Here is a 6,005-nt window from a genome sequence, read left to right on the forward strand (position 1 = left end):
TGTGCTTTCTGTCCTTCCAGGTTCTTATTTTCTGTGCAATTACAAATTTGCATTTTCTTAGAAGAAAAAAATGGGTTGTGCTTTATATATTGATATATAACTTTCTCTTTTTTTTTTTATGCTTTATTTATTTGTTTGTTTGTTTGTTTTATACATGCACTGGGTACAGTCAGAAGCACGGGAGGGTGAGAGAATTCACCAGAGCCAGAGCGGGGAGCAGAGCAGGCAGAAGGACCGAAGTACACTGCTGAGGGGAGCAGCGGGCGGCAGGAGAGGTCTGCGCGCCATGTGGGACCCTCCTCCGGTGGCCGGGGAGCAGCCAGGGATCGAACCGGCTCTTCGGGCGCGGGCAGCTTCGCAACCCAGCGCTCAACCGCTGCGCCACCGGGGAGGCCCATAACTTTCTCTTTTCACCTCTAAAAGATGCTGTTCTTGCCACCCTCCCCTGAACATCCACTGGCCCGTTCCCAGCACTGGCACGGCCTCCCATGGTTCTGTGGACACAGACCTCGCAGATCTGGGTGACTGGTCCTATGCTGAGTGGATGTGGTCACAATCACTTCTTGAGAAGAGGCCTCCTTGCCCCGAGGCAGTAGGGAAGATCAGATTAGAGGGGAAGGGAGGCAGGGAGAGATGTCGTCTCAGAGAGCCTGGTAATGCCAGGATTCTGGTCTCTCTGACGTTTAAGGGGTTTAGAGGAGGTGAAGGATTTGAGAGGTGATGAGGATTGAATCATTTCCCATGGTGCACTGGGCAGGACTGCTCCCCAAACCAGATGGGCTGGTCAGATGAGGGTCCAGCCCTTGCCCCCACAGGCTGTGGTGATGTTCCGGCCTCTGGGCTGTTTCCTGCACACCTCTGGGGTGCGCCTGCTTGGAGCCTGCCATCCAGGTGAAGCAGCAGGGTCTACTACCCACCTTCCAAGGCCTTGGCTGCTCTGAGTCATAGACCATAGAACATTTCCTTCCCTCCTCTTCCTTCAGGCCCCACTTCATAGGCAAGGCTGGGAAACCAACGAAACAGGGCCCCAGTGGAGGGTGAGTGTTCCCTGACTTTCCAGAAGATGATATGCTTAATCTCCCCTCCCATCCTTACCTCCCTTCTCCCACCCCATCTCCCTGTCCTTCAACAAACACTCACTGCCCCTCTCATGTACCCAGCACAGTGCTAAGCACAGGCACCTAGAGATGAACTAGCAAGTAATTTCCACCCTCCATAAAAATGTTTCATTGTTCTTCTCATCAAGTTTTCTATTCTGCTTCATTACGGTTTTATTGTATATTTTATTTCATGCTGTTCTGGATCTCCAGGGTCCCTGGGCCTATTCAGGGACTATTGTTTGGACTCTGTTTCAGTCGCTTGGCACTGGCCAAGCATTCCTAGGACTGAACACACCAGAACTTGCTGGGAAGCCCTCCTTTCCCCAGAAGGAAAACCTACGTGGGCCTTGGCAAGGGCCTTGCTAGCCCCCCACCCTGGAATACTGGCAGGTGCAACGCTTCACCGAGGTTGCCACACATGCCTCCCTTTCCAGGCTGGTTACCTATGCTCAGCTTGGGCATGGCACTTGGAGGGCGCGTTTGAGGGTGAAAGAATGGACAAGTCAATATATGGAAACAGAAGCTTGGGAAAGTAACAAGTTTGCTTTAAAAGAGGAGCCCTAAAAGATAGTACACAGAGATGAAAACAGTTGCCTAATTGAGAAGAATCAGGGGCCATGAGTATTATTTTCTCTTTTTTCTAAGTGTGAGTGTATTTTTTTCAAGAGAAATTAGAAATGCTGAGAATAGCCAGCAGCAGAGGACCCACTTGCATGTAAAAGGGAGGTTAAAGGTTTTCCTTACTTTCTCCATGTCTGTAGGGCTAGTGGATTTTCTAGAAGGTGGGTTCCTGACCATCCATCCTGACTGGGTGGGTGGGCACAGGCCTCACAGAGCCTTTGGAGGAAGACCCAGGTAGAAGTACATTTCAGAGTAAAAGGCCTGAAGGTTAAGGTTGCTCCAGGATGCTAAATTCTGATAGCTACTCAACAACTGCTTCCAGTGGAAGAAGCAGCTGTGTGGCCAAGTCAATCTGATGGGTGTTGTCAGTGAAACCTGGAAGGAAGGTGCTTCCACAGGAGTGAGCCTGCTAAGACCACATTCCGAAGGCCCGCTGGCCCCACCCGGCTCTGCACATCTGCTCTTTGGGGCCAAATTCCCAGGGCAACTCGCTAGGCAAGTTGTGAGTTTTAGGGTAGAGGTGCAGGGTTTGGCCCTTCTCTCTAGGGCAGAGGGACTGAGCCCAATTAATCTCCGGAATGAACAGGAAAAATGACGAAGCTTGATGTAATCCTTACACCCTTTGAATCTTACCTCTTTTCCTCTAGGCACAGCCTGCTTGGCCTTTCCAGCTCTGCCCCAGGAGCCACCCTACTCCTCTCAGAGATTGGAGACTGCTGCCCACACCCCCAGGCTGAGGCCAGAACTCACTCCCAAGGTCTATTTCCTTCTGCTCTGGACACGTGTGGTATTCACGTTCTCCTCCCTGCCCCCCACCTGAGTGCCTCTGACCCTCATTACAGAAGTCCCCAGTTATGCTTGCAGCCCTCTCGGCTTGCAGAGCAGTGCTAGGCCAGGCCCCGTAGTGCTGCCGCTCCACAGGCCAGCCTCTCTCCCTACTTAGCCACTGCTCACTCACTCAGTGGTCACCTGCTCCCACTAGCATCCTTGATTAGCAGGCCAAGCCATGCTGCACTGGCACTTGCTTCTGGTCTGCATGAACCCTACAATAGACTTCACAAAGACAAGGACCATTTGTGCCCTGCTATCCCCCATTGCCTAGCATTTACTGAACTGGAGCTTGATGGGGTTGGAGGGCAGGGATCAATATTCAGTTTACTATTATATCATCAGGGCACCCCAAAAGTGTTCAGAAAGGGGAACTTGTTCCCACCCTAAACTTGCTATAGAACATCTCAAGTGACATCCCTCAGGGTTTAGCCTACAGAGACAGGGAAAGCACCCATTACAGGCCCAGCTCAGGTGTCCTTGGGCTCTGAATGTGATGTCCCATTTGGATCAAATTCCCCTAGGGAGCAGGGACTGTGTCTTCCTTACTCAAAGACCCTCCACTCTCTGTCCCCACAGCACTCAGCAATGTCAGTCCCTGATACATCCTCAGAACCGCAGAGCTTGGCAATGACTCTCTCAGGTGATGGGAGAATGTCAAGTCCCCCTGGTACCAGGAAACACAAACCTAGGAGAGGGTGGGAATAAGCAATAAAGATCAAAAGGGACTGTCTTTGTCATTAGAGAAGGCAGGGCACAGTTCCCATGAGACCATCAAAGGACAGATCTCTGGTAAGCAGGCACCACTCAGTGTGAATTCTGTGTGACAGGCACAGAGGCAGTGGACAGTCTGTCTTCTAGAGACAAGAGGCCAGTTTCATGCCTAGCTGGACAGTGCCCCTGCCCCCAAGCCTTCATGGTGGGGTGATACTTACTCAAAAGGCTCTGCGTGATTCAATGAGGTCATGTGGGCAAAGTGCCTTTGGCAGTGTTGGCCACTTAGTAGGTCCTCGGCCATGCTGGCTCTATCTGTTCTTCCAGAGCCGAAACAGTCGAAACTGCCATTAAGTCATCCGCCCAGCAGGTGCCCTCACTGTCATGCCATGATGGAAATTTTAACATGCCCTGGGTGTTGCAGACAAACAAATAAAGTGCTGGCCTAGGGTAACCCTCCATACTTGGGCCTTCATCCAGCTCCCCCATCCATAAACAGGGGTGCTGACCTCCAACCCTGTGTTCTCAGTCAGGGGAGGAACGGTCCAGAGCTCTATCAGCCAGGCAAAGATGACTCAGGGAACAAGTGTCCAGTGTCACACTAGAGATGACCACTAAGACTGGATTCAGGTGGCTGCCTGTGGTCTGCCCGAGGCATGGAATTTGATTGGCAGTTGCCCATCTTAAGTGTGTTCACAATCGGATGCTTGCAGCTCTGGCAGCAAGCGTCACTCACATAAGGGATGTGCTCCACCACTCACCAGCTGTGTGTCCTGGGGAAGCTCCTTTACCTTTGAGTCTCCATGCAGTAAAATAGGAGTCATTTTATAGACTTCAAAGCAAATCACACCTATTACCATTTATTGGCAATTTCTGTCCCATGAATCTTTCCCTGGATGAGGCCCTCTGTCCCAATCCCTTCTTGGTCCTCCATTTCTCTCCTCCCTCCTCCACCCTATCTTCTGCCACAAATTGGAGGTGACATCTTCTGTCTTCTGCTGGCAGGGCAATTGTTACCTTCTAGTTTCTACATCATAGAAATCAGCCGTAGGTCATGTTATTTTTTTACAGAAGCCCAGATCCACCCCACACTGACCCTCACAGGCACACCCACTAGGCTGCCAGGAAAGCCAAGGACATAGCAATGAGCTATAATTGGCTGAAGTTGCTTTCTCATGTCCTGCTGGGAACCACAGTATGGCCCTGGGCATCTTATAAATATGAACCACCTAAATCATCAGCTAGTGGCCCAAAGTAGCCTAGAGAAGTCCTGCTGTGACATGAAGACAGACCCATCTCTACTTCCTGTCACTCTCTTCACACTCAGATGAGTCATTCCACTTCCTCCTTGAGTGACTAAGCACAAGATCAGGTCTATCCTAGTACTGGACAAACATTTATTGAGTACCTACTATGGGCTAGGTTCTCATTCAAGCACTGAGGATGTGCATTGGCAGGAAATGAGATAGATGGAGGTGGGCTCAGGGATCCCCTGAAGGGGTAGTACATGCTCAGGAAGATGAACATGATAGGTGAGATGAGGATATCACAGAAAAGGAACATTGCCCTTGGCCAAGGCTACCTTCCTAATCCTTTGCAACCTCTTAGGCTTTATCAAAGAAGACTTGGAGGCTATCAGCTTCACTGAGATATTCCAGCTGTGCCTTCTCCCCAGTGTCACAGGCCCAAACCTGAAGGACTTAGCAATAAAGGTTTGAAATAGCTAGCAAAAAAAAAAAAAAAAAAACACCTGAACTAACGAAACAACAAAACTTATCTGTCAGTCACAGATTAAAAAATATAATTGTTAGCTTTGGCTAGATTTGCCTGAGGCTGCTCTCATTTCCTGTCACTGGGTTTCTATGGCCTCTGTGCTTGAGGCTTGTCCCACTTGTCTCTTCAAGTTCTCCCAGGATCAAAAAGTCCAGCTGATAGGGTACAAGATGCTCTGGGAGAGTGAGGGCCTGGGGCCAGGGTCCCTGACAATCCAGAGCCCACAGTGCCCATGTAGTCTCATCCAAGCCATCAGGTCCTGCCCTGGGACCTGGTGGGAACCAAGGGCCCCTGACACAATGGCATCCTGGATCTCAAGTAGCCAAGGCCAGCAGCCCCAGGAGGCTCGCAAGACAGCAATGGGGTTTTCTTATTTCAAATACCTCATTCTTTTCCATAAGTGATCGGAATGGACCACTCGTGGGCATTGATTTTTCTTTAGAAAGTGTGTCCAGGAATTTACTTCTCCCCATAGGCCGTGGGAAATAAAGTGAGCTGTGTGGAGGAGAAAGGGTAGGGGCTCACTAGACAGCAGGGATCCCCAGTGCCCTGTGGGTGAATGAAGCCTGCAATATGGAATTATGAGCTAGGGGCATGCCCTGAACTGGGGGCACATTTCAGGCTTAGAATTTGTAGAAGAAAAAAAAAATCAGTAAAAATTTAAAATAAATAGGCAGCTACTGGAATTGGTTCTAGTTTAGAAATAGAATCAGAAAAATAATAAAACTGGTCTAGAAAAAAAATAGAACAGGCGGGCCTCCCCGGTGGCGCAGTGGTTGAGCGCTGGGTTGCGAAGCTGCCCGCAGCCTCTGCGGCGCGGGTTCGATCCCCGGCTGCTCCCCGCCCACCGGAGGAGGGTCCCACATGGCGCGCAGACCACTCCTGCCGCCCGCTGCTCCCCTCAGCAGTGTGCTTGGGTCCTTCTGCCTGCTCTGCTCCCCGCTCTGGCTCTGGTGAATCCTCTCACCC

General features: G+C 50.7%; 1 long non-coding RNA gene across 1 annotated transcript; it reads left to right on the forward strand.

Moving 5' to 3' along the window:
• The first annotated feature begins 1,005 nt into the window (after nucleotides 1–1,005).
• LOC129146922 (uncharacterized) lies at nucleotides 1,006–3,216 on the forward strand. Its single transcript, XR_008554301.1, has 3 exons — nucleotides 1,006–1,037; nucleotides 2,369–2,478; nucleotides 3,129–3,216. It is a non-coding gene; the product is annotated as an uncharacterized LOC129146922 (long non-coding RNA).
• The last annotated feature ends 2,789 nt before the right edge of the window (nucleotides 3,217–6,005 follow it).

The sequence above is a fragment of the Talpa occidentalis genome, unplaced genomic scaffold (genome assembly GCF_014898055.3).
Source record: "Talpa occidentalis isolate TD23 unplaced genomic scaffold, MPIMG_talOcc4v2.1 talOcc4.5, whole genome shotgun sequence".
Taxonomy (NCBI): Eukaryota; Metazoa; Chordata; class Mammalia; order Eulipotyphla; family Talpidae; genus Talpa; species Talpa occidentalis.